Consider the following 11511-nt stretch of genomic DNA (forward strand, 5'->3'; position numbering starts at 1 on the left):
TATGGAATGCGAGTTGATGTCTCACATTCAATCCAAGGCAGTTATAAGTAGGTGTACCTTCTCCAAATTCTTCACCCGCCCACCCCTCCACACGCGCATCTGTTATCCAAAGTATATCAGGATGACTCTGAAGGCACATGTTGAGACTGGCAGAGCCAAGGCATAGAAGGCATTCTGGACCAGTAGAATTTAAAAGTAATGTTTTCAAACCTCAGTATCTCTGACTGATGGAGTGAAGCAGAGTCTACTTACCTATTGACCTGTATTAATCTGTGTCACCAGGCAGACCTAAACCTTTGTTGTATTTAGCTTTGGAGAATTTGAGGTTGTAAATTTCTGCACCTGCTATTATGCTGCATAAAGAGAAATTGAGATCTCTAAGTAGGACATTGGCTTAATGATTGTTCCATGAGCAGGGAGGAAACATATGTACTATAGTAGCAAAACATGTGGTAAAATTGAGATGTTGGCCCTTGGGAAGCAGATCGTACACTTACGGAATTGAAAGCTCCAGTGTAAGGAGGGATTGGAGTTAACCAAATCTTTAATGTCTGTTGGCAACTTACTTTTTTTCTTTTTCTTTTGGCAATGTATTCTAAGACAGAAATTCACTCAGGAAATAAATTGCTTATTTGCAAGGAAAAATACAAGAGGATTTAGAAAGTGCAGAAGTTTGGGACTTTTATGTTTTGGGAAAAACAAACAAATAATCCTACTGTTTATAGACCACAAAGATCAGCATGTAATATTGAGCAACTTGGTACAACAAATACTTGTTAAGATGCAGTCTTGCAGCAAACATCAGATTAATGGTATGGTCTGGGAGTATCAGCTACTCAGCCTCACTGTGAGTACCCACCCCTAAAGTCACCAAAGAGATGAGGAAGCAAAGAAAGACAGCTTATGTCAGAAATTTAAGAAAGAACTTGGGATTTTGTTGTTGGCACAAGAAATTGGAATGGAATAGACCAGAAGCCATCTAAGTGCTTAAGGGATTTAATTGCCCAAAACCCACAAACAAACAAACAAAACACCTCAACCAGCTCAAACTAAAAAAAAAAAATTTGATCAATAGTTAAAACAATGTTTGGACCACCATATTTTCATGGGCAAGAACAGACTCTATAAAGTTACAAAGTCTTGAAGATAGATCTGCTCTCCTAAATTCATATCGATATTGTCATGAAGAAAATGATGAATTAGGAAACGACTACTTGAAGATGAATCCGTGAAGAAAAAAAATGTCAAGGGCACCCCTGCCAGAGCAGAGAACCAGAGCCAAAAGGAGGAAATTCTCTCATTTCTGGGCCTTCACAATATCTTCCCAGCACAATTTCGGAATTACCAAATGATTGTTTTGTGTCTTATATTCTCTCCTTTCCCTAAAGAGAAGCATTTTCTGTGGCTATATTGACTACATGCCACACTGCACATTCAGTGTGAGGGAATCAGCAGACTTATGTTTTTAGTTTTTTGTTACCAGAAAATGAAAAGCCATGTTTGGATTTGATGGTATTGACTGTAAGTCTCTAGGAGGTCTTGAAGCTTGAACTGGATACAGTGACAGGAGGGGGTGTTAGTAAGTGTGATAGAATTTGGATGGCCAAAAGTTCTCTGCTGGATACCTGGTATTGAGAGGCAGAACTTAATCCCTCCCCTGCCCTGAGTTTAGGCTGACATTAGTGATGTTTTTGATCAAAAGAATCTAGAAATGATGTTCTTAGACCTCTGTGAATCGGCCATAAGAAGTCCTGTAGATTCTACCAAGATCTCTTAGAACACTCATGTGTAGAGCCCTGAGCTTCCTTATAAGTCCAACTACCCTGAGATAACCATGCTGTGAGAAGCCCAAGTCTCCTTCAGGACCACATGGAAAGGCTCTGAGACTACATGAAAATGGGGAGAGATCAGGCTGAACCCAGACTTCTACACATTATGCCAACACATTAGGCACATGAATGAAGTTCCCTAACCTAGCTATCAGATGACCTCAGTGATCCCAGTGGAAGCTGTTAGGAGCATAAAATTGCCTGTGAGTCCATTTTGAATTTCTGATTCAGAGAATTGTGAGATGTAAAACAAACAAAACAAAATAAAACATTAAAAAATTATTGAAAAATGTAATTATTACTGATTAAAAATCAGAAATTGAAAACTACTAGAAAAGCCCTTGAAGTTTTGAAAATTAAAAGAACATATTTTGAATAATGAATAAGTCAACAAAAATATAAATTAGATAATTTAGAACTGAACAATAACAAGAAATCTCTACCTAGAAAATATCATGAGGTGAAAGTAAAGCAGTTCTTAGAAATTTATAGGCTTAGGGGCACCTGGGTGGCTCATTCAGTTAAGCATTTGACTCTTGGTTTTGGCTCAGGCCATGATCTCATGATAAGTGGGTTCGAAACCCACATAGGGCTCCACACTACAGTGTGGAGCCTGCTTGGGATTCACTGTCTCTGTCCCTCCCCTGATCGTGCTCTCTCTCTTTCCCTCTCAAAATAAATAAATAAACTTAAAAAAAAGAAGTTTAAAAGTGTTTATAGGCTTAAACACTTAAGTCTGTCTTTTGGAAGATAGGTTTAAATTAATAAGGCAAGCACTACATTTATGAAGTTAGAATAAGAACAAAAGAATTGAAAGAAAGTAAAAGGAGATAAGTGATAACAAATTTATAACCTCTAAAATTCCCTTGGAATAGAGAATATTAAAAAAAAAGACAAATGTTTGTGAAATTTTCAGTTTGTCTCTTCAAGAGACTGATCTCTTGCAAGTTTGCGTAATGAAAATAAAATAAAATAAAAAACCAATTGGACATAAAGACAATATTAGAAATGACCAAGCAGGCATGTCTAAAGATAATTGAATGGGATAAAATCTAAGGTGATTTTTAAAGCAGTTTTATGCCAGTACATTTGAAAACTTAGAAAATCAGCAAATTACTAGAAAAGTATATCTTACTGTCTTACCAAAGCTGGATTAAGATGCAAAGATAAAAGCAACGTGCAGGTAGATGTGTAATTTGGAATACTTTAGAAAGCAATCTGTTTAGAAAGACATTATCTAGGAGGGTCCGCATGACTACACCTGCTGTGTTCCTTGGGATAGTTCCAATTTATAACTATTGTTCAAGCCTAATTACGTTCACTGCTCTCTTTTGATGCAAAGTGATTCCAGTGTTCACGTTTGGATGCATGTGCTAGAGCATAGCAATTCTGCTCTCCGGGATTTACCCTAGAAATAATTTTGTACTGGTAAAAAGGAAACATGTGTTGGAATATTAACAACAACATCATACTTGAGTGAGAAAAAGAAACAAGAACACAGGAACAAGTCACACTGTCCATCTCAAGTGTCTCCTATGGAATGTGATGGAATACTATATAGCAGAGAGGGGTGGACTACACGTCTGCGAATCAATATAGGTGGACTTAAAGAAAATTATATTGGAGTGGGACGGGGGGGTGGGGAGGTGGTGGGAGAAGAGAGTGGTTGCAGAATCTATCAATATGATCTTATTCTGGGGCACCTGGGTGGCTCAGTGGTTAAGCATCTGACTTTGGCTCAGGTCATGATCTCACAGTTTGTGTCAGGCTCTGTGCTAAAAGCTCAGAGCCTGAAGGCTGCTTTGGATTCTGTCACCACCTCTCTCTGCCCCTCCCAGGTTCATGCTCTGTCTCTCAATAAGAAATAAACGTTAAAAAAAATTTAAAAAATGATCTCATTCATATAATGCTACTTAGGGATATACCGATATGTGCTTAAAGAAGACTTTATTTTTTTTAACGTTTATTTATTATTGAGAGACAGAGAGACACAGAGAATAGGTAGGGAAGGAGCAGAGAGAGAGGGAGACACAGAATCTGAAGCCGGCTCCAGGCTCTGAGCTGTCAGCGCAGAACCCAAAGCGGGGCTCGAACTCACAAACTGTGAGATCATGACCTGAGCCCAAGTCGGATGCTTAACCGACTGAGCCATCCACGTGCCCCTAAAGAAGACTTTAAGGAACACAACAAGGAGACAACAATTCCAAAATTCAGGACAGCGATTTTCCCTCGGGCATTGGGATACACAGGGCTTGAATCTGGGAGACAAATAAGACTTCCAAAGTGCCAATTAATTTTTTATCTCTAAAACTATACTTTTATCCTTTCTACCTTACATGTGAAATTTAGTTACATAAATTGGCTCTCATTAAAATAAGAAAAAGAAGTTATAATAACAGTTACTAGCATTTATTGAGTATACTCTGAGCCAGGCATTATTCTGAGAGCTTTATGGCTGACAGCAACAAGCTTTCATTCCCAGCACAGCTCTGAGAGGGAACCCTTGTTATTTTCTCTTGCTAGAAATAAAAAAAATGATCCATGCACAGAGATGTTACTTAAAATACAGGGCTAAACCGCTCATAAATGACAGTGCCAGGGTGTTTTAACCACTGTGCCTTCCTGCTTTGCACCGCCTGGCTCTAATTTTACAGTTTTTCTCTGATAACGATATGTAATGTTTATATGCAAAACAAAACAAATATTATAAAACACTCGTCGGCCCAGCTTCTGAAATTCTTACAAAGCTTGAATTAATTGAGGGTAAATTAAAGATGTTTTAATGTGTTGACTGAGAGAACTTTGAAGCACATAACAACTTACAGTGCAAGGCTATTTACATTGAGCTTTCAATTTTAGAAACATGTTGCCATAAGCCTTTATAAATGCCTAGTAAAGTAGGTTTATACCATCATTTGCATTTTATGGAGAAAGAAAAAGGTCATGTGACTGTCTCTAGTTCACACAGAAAGGAGTCATCATCATGGATACAGACATTTTATCTACCTCTTAGTCATAGTTATTCACATAATATGTGTCACACTGGTCCGGAATAGTTTTTTATCTTGATAATGATGCTAAGGTATGATCTATGGAAAATGCTCACCCTGAAGATTTCACTCTTCTTCAGGGGACTGGATATAAATTGGTGGCGCTCAAAGGAGGCTTTAAAGAAAATTAAAATATTAGGCCATGCCTGGTGGCTAAGACGGGATAGGGTCTGAAGGCAAATATGTTTTTATTTAAAAAGATGATTCTGTCTGCATTTATTCTTTCCCATTGGCTGAACTTGGTTTAAGCGATGGTTCGGTGGGGCTACCTCTTCACAAAATGTGAAGTTGGTGAAGTTCGTTTTCTATGTTCTTCCTTCCTTTTGATTTATTTAATTTCTCTCGATCCCACATTATTCAAGTACCTGGATCCTTCCTGCCTCATTCTTTCCTTAATTAGAGGAAAGAGCTCTAGATTGATAGCTGGTGAACTTGGTGTTTTGGAAAGCAGGCTAGTTTGGAAATCCTAAAACTGGTTTTGGTCCCAATTCTTTGACTAACTTACCTAAGACCTGATGTTCCATCTGTCTCTGGGAACCTCAGTTTCTCCTTTGTTCTGGAGATAACTGAACTAGCTGTTGAATAGAAGGGATACCTTCTACATCAAACATTTTGTCTTTCTTACTTTAATGTACAATGAGAAAGCTGCCTAAGCTCCTTTCAGTAGTATCTACACAATTACACAGAAAGGAATTTAAAATCTTGTTGGTTTATTCAATTGTTTATTATCTCTTATGAGTGACTAATGCTCCAAATTTTCTTTATTTGACCATCCTCTGGGTCTAGCTCAAAATGAGTTTACTAACTAGCGTTTCTCCACCCTTCATCCTTCATGGATTTTTCCACCTTATCAACTTGTTTAACTTGGGATGGCATTATGCAGGGGACAAGCGAGGCCACATGGATATACAGAAGTCTAGTTTATATAAACCGACCATAACCAAGTCAGCAAAGGACGTGACTTGTCTGTAGTACCAAGAACTTCATAATCATGTTTCATATATTCATTTTTATTGTTAAGCCACATCCGAAGCATATTTCTTATTCATTTTTAACGTGCCAACTCCTTCCAAACTCCTCTAGTCCTTCCCGCGTAGTGGCTTGAACTCTTCCCTCGGTTAGAACGTTTTGGTCTTGTTTTGTTCTTCCCATTACAATAATAACACAATTAGAATACACCTTTACTAAAACAACAAGCATGTGAGCCTTGGAATGGTTAGGTCCTCTGGACTGCTTGCTCTATTTGCTTAAATATTTCATTCTTAAGGTCATAAGAATACAAACACTTCACAGTTTCCCTTTCCTTGTCTTCTTTTCAACAAGGTCTCTCTGATATAATATGTTCCTCTAAATTTATTTAGAGTATCTAAACCTGACATATTTCTCACCACCAACCATGGAGTTTTCTTCTTCCTAATACAACCCGGTTTGAACATACAAAGTCACTCATCATCTTTTTATGGCTCCTTAGTGACCTCAGAGCCCAAACCAGACCTCATAAGCTAGCATTGAAGGCCCTTTACAATCAGTTTTCAATGTAGTTGTCAGCCTCATCCAACCCTCCACACTTCCTGTCTTACTTCCTGTCATCCACGCCCTAAATTCTACTGAATAGTCAGAAAGGGTCACTGCTTATTACTCTCTTACGGGATAATCATATGAATAATATTGATCTTTCAGAATTTCTTTAGTGATGATTACTTAATTTAATGCTGTAAGGGCCTAAAACTTATTAGAACACTTATTAATGATCTATCAGTAAATACTAGCTATATTTTCTATTATCATCATTCATATTTATGTTTCTGCTCATGCAGTTCCTATAAGGTGGAATTTCTTTCTCTATTCTCTCTTCTTATTGAAATTTTACGTATTCTTCAAAGGTCAGCTCAAAAGCTGCAAATCTGTGAAGTCTTCTGTGATAATCACAATCAGGATTAATTATTCCCTTTTGTGCATTGTCAAAAAACTTTAGTTATACTACAGTTCTGTCTCACATTCGAGTTATTTATTTCTGTCTCCACAATTAGATTGTAAGGTTAATGAGGGCAGGGACCAAGGACCATTTGTTACTCATCTATCTTCATGATCCCCAGAGTGCCTGTGACTGATTATTCAGCCAAGAAATCCTTATTAAAGTGAACTTGGAAATTGAAGATGAAAATTCTTAGGGCACTAAGGAGATAAATTATAATACTGAAACAATGGACATTTATAGAAAATTTTGGAGCTGTGGCTCCCATCTAGAGCTGCCTCAGTCTGCATGATGACTTATCCAAGGGCAGCAATATGATTCAATCATCTCAGAATAGCTACACAGTGATAGAGGTTGGGGGCAAGAAAGGGATTTATTGAGTAATTACATCTACGTATTTATATTTTTTATACATATGAACATATTTTTTTAGCTGAGCATTGACATGGAAATATAGTGCCACTGCTAGGTAATAGGGAAATATTACAATGAGATGCATTTACAAGCAAGGATTACTAGAGGACAGACAGGTACAAATCTATTATAATAGAAGGCAAAGGGTGAGGGTTTTAATAATGATAATTACAGTCATAATTATTGATGCTTATTGAATTATTACTCTGTACAAGTAATTGTTCCTAGGACTTTACATAAATTAATCCATAAACCTTCACCTCACCACTCTGAATTGGTAGTTAGTGTTGTTACCCCTATTTACAGATGAAAATGTGGAAGATGAACAGTGTGGAAGGTGAGAAAAAACTCCCCACTCAAGTGTGGGTTGCTTTGCATAGTGACTTCCTTCCAAAGAGTACAGTATGGAAAGCAGCATAAAAAGAGTGCTTTTATAGTTGGAGGAACCAATCAAACACTATTTCAACCAAGTGATCAAGGTTAACATCACGAGTGGTATCATGCTGTGATAGTATGTATCCTTAAGATGATATGATGAAAATGACACTGTATGGTCTTCCTCATGGAAGATTCTGTGACCTTCCTCCTAATTCCTATAACCCAAGTCTGATTATGAGAAAAACATCAGAGAAATTCCAACAGAGGACCATCTTAAAATATACCTGACTAAAACTCCTCAAAAATGTCAAGGTCATAAAAGGAAAGTCACTAGGGAAAGTGTCACAGTCAAGAAAAACTTAAGGAAACTTGACAACTAAATGCGGTGTGGTGTCCTGGATGGAATCCTAGGATAAAAAGGACATTAGGAACATTAGAACGTTAGGACATAGGAGATCTAAGTGATGGACCTTATAACAATGTATCAATATTGGTTCATTAATTTAGTCCATAACTATATATTTTGGGGAGTTTGTGTCCCACAATTAAGATAGGTTGGAGTCCTAACACCAGATGTCTGTGAATGTAACCTTATTTGGAAAGAGAGTCTTTGCATGTGTACTCAAGTTAGAAGAAGTCATACTGAATTCAGGTGGGCCCTGTATCCAATGTCTGATGTCCTGATAAGAAGGCCATGAAAGACGCAGGCACACACACGGGGAAGGTGCCAGATGAATATGGGGGCAGAAATTGGAATAATGCAGCTATAAGCCACAGAAGGCCATGGATTGCCAGCCACCAACAGAAGTTGAGAAGAGGCAGGATAATTTCTTCTCTAGAGTCTTCAGAAGGAGCATGACCCTGATGATGCCCTAAGTTCACTTCAACTCTCCAACACAGTAAGAAAATAAATGTCTGTTGTTTCAAGCCACCTGATCCATGGCGATTTGTTACAGCAGTCCCCAGGACACTAATACAGTACCATATCAGATGTTAATACTTGAAACCATGTGTTTGGAGGAGGGTAACTCTCTATAATATCTGCTCAATTTTATTGTACATTTAAAACTGTTCTAAAACATGAAGTCTAGTAATTAAATAACAAGTAAACAAAGGAAAAACCAATAATGAGATACCACACCAACAAGAATGGCTATAATAAAACAATAACAAATAATAACAAGTGTTGGCAAGGTTGTGGAGAATTTGTAACTCTCATATACTGATGAGAATTGATGTGATTGTTTTGGAACACACTTTGGCAGTTACTCAAGACGTTAAACATAAGGTTACCATTTACCAGTATTTTCTCTCCTAGGTAGGTATGCCCTAAAATTGAAAACATACTTCCGCACAAAAACTTGCATGTAAATATTCACAGAAGCATTATTCATAACAGCTCAAAAGTGGAAACAACCCAAATGCCCAAACTGATGAATGGATAAACAAAATGTAGTCTGCTCATACAATGGAATATTATTTGGCAATGAAAAGGCATGATGTACTGATGATATAACAACATAAATGGACCCTGAAAATAAATGCATGAAGCCATTCTCGGAAGAGTACCTAGTGTATGACTTCATTTATATGAATTGTCCAGAGACAGTATATTGGTGGTTGCCAGGAGATGGGAAGAGGGGTGGGAAGAAATAGGAAGTGAATGCTAATGGGTACAGGATTTTTTTTGGGGGGGAAGTAACAAAAATGTTCTAATATTGATTGTGTTGATGGCGGTCTAGCTCCGTTGAGATACTAAAAAACCTTGAATTGTATACTTTAAATGCATAAATTATATGCTGTGTGAATTGTGTCTTAATATAGTTGTTATTAAAAAGTGCATCCACATGGGGCACCTAGCTGTTTCGATTGGTAGAATATGCAACTCTTAATCTCAGGGTTGTGATTTCAAGCCCCACATTGGGCATGGAGCCTACTTTTTGAGAAATGTGCATCATAGAAAGAACTTAGAACTTGTCCAAGGTCACATGGTTACTGGATGGCAGAGACAGGATTAGAACCAAAACAGTCTGACACCAAGGGTCTCCACTCCTAGCCACACCACATACAAGCTCTTTTTTAGAGGTTTCAACGAGATAGTGTAACAGCAGCAAGGGAGAGGTAAGACTAAAAGAAGAAGAGAAAAACCATCAAAATGGTGATTTTCCTAGTGTTCCCTGGCTTGGATTTGCTCCTGGAAATAGATAAGGGCAGACTCTGAGGGGGAAATGTCATTAAAATCCTGATTACATTCACAACCTCCTGCAGGGAAGGAGGCTTTTTTTTTCCCTTTGCAATTCTGAGAAGGGTTATATTTAGGGTAGCAAAAGAAAACGTATTCCAAGCAATATGATAAACACATTCCTGGTACCCACTTAAGTTATTTAGATGCATGACAAAGCGTCATTTAAAACCAACTTAAAATTAACTCTAATGAGGCAATATTGCTTTCCATTTCACAGCCTGTCACACATTTGTTTTTCTTTCATGATATGTACTGCATGCCTGTCAAGCAAAATCAAGATTTTTTTTCCCCAATCGCTGAAGAATTTATGCGTAGATGAAGGTATTTTCAGGGTATGTTTTGTTGGACCATGACTTTTTTCAGATAATAGGGGTTAGATCCCACTGATCAAGCTACAGTCTGAAAGTAGTTCCCCTTAGGCCTGAATACTAGATGAGGGGTCAAGACTGTACACTCTTCTGATCCATAATGACAAACTAACTGTCCATCTACTGAGCCTGGGGCAAACCCCAAAGGCAACCAAATCCAGAGGAAGACAGAATCTTCAGGTCATATTTAGTGGAATGAGTGGTTGCAGAGGAAGAGTTCTGAGGTGTTCAGACAGGTGATACCCAGGCCAAGAAGGGCCTTATATCTCATGCTAAGGAGTTTGGACATTATCCAGCAGTCCATGGGGAGCCTCTAAAGGGTTTTCAGTGTAGGAAAGAGTTTGATATTTGAAAATTATTTCTGACTGTGTTATGGGATTCTGACATTAGGAGACAAGGGAAGAGATGAATAACCTGAGTGGATAATCATACATAGAAATATACCTATTACCACCTTACTTGTTGAACAGATGTACACACTGAACTACAAAGACTTGAGTTCCAATCTTGACTTTGACAAGCTATGTGAGTTTGAATAACATTTATTTTTAATCACCAAGGTTCAATTCCCACGCCTGTAAAATAAGGACAAAATGATACCCCATTCCCAGGGCTTGAATGAAAGTAATACAGGATAAGGTATATATAAAAGTATTTATTCCTTACTACTCTATATTTGAGTAAATGAGAGGATTAGGCAACGTTAGGTATTGCTCTTGGTTCCTGAAGAGTTAGGTACTTAATGATGGGGATTCCAAAGGTTTGTGGGTCCAGGAAATTGAATTCATCTTAGTTAGTCTTCATGATATCACTGAAGAATTTGTCAGGCACTAACAATGTTGTAAAACTGTAGTTCTTTATGTGGACATAATAATGAACTGGAAATTCTAGGAATACTCAAAAATCTCAGAAATTCCTAGAATACTAGGGAGTTATACTGAGAAGTGTGAATCCATTTGCTCATCAATCAAATATGCCTTGGCATCTTCTTTCGTCTTCAAGTTGACAAACTTTCATGAGCTCCTACTTGGTAGTGGACTCTAGTGACAGGTGGGGAGTAAACAGAGAATATTCAATGAAGCATAACTTGTAACTAGAGAAAAGAAGTGTGATGCTGCTCAGTGAGAGTAGTCTGAGCAAAGATTTGGGTGTAAGAAATTATGAGACATAATCAAGACTAGTGAATAGCAGTGCCTGGCTTGTAGAGACACAGAAGTCTAGAAAAATAAACTATGACCCAAAAGGCCAATTG

The sequence above is a fragment of the Neofelis nebulosa genome, chromosome 13 (genome assembly GCF_028018385.1).
Source record: "Neofelis nebulosa isolate mNeoNeb1 chromosome 13, mNeoNeb1.pri, whole genome shotgun sequence".
Taxonomy (NCBI): Eukaryota; Metazoa; Chordata; class Mammalia; order Carnivora; family Felidae; genus Neofelis; species Neofelis nebulosa.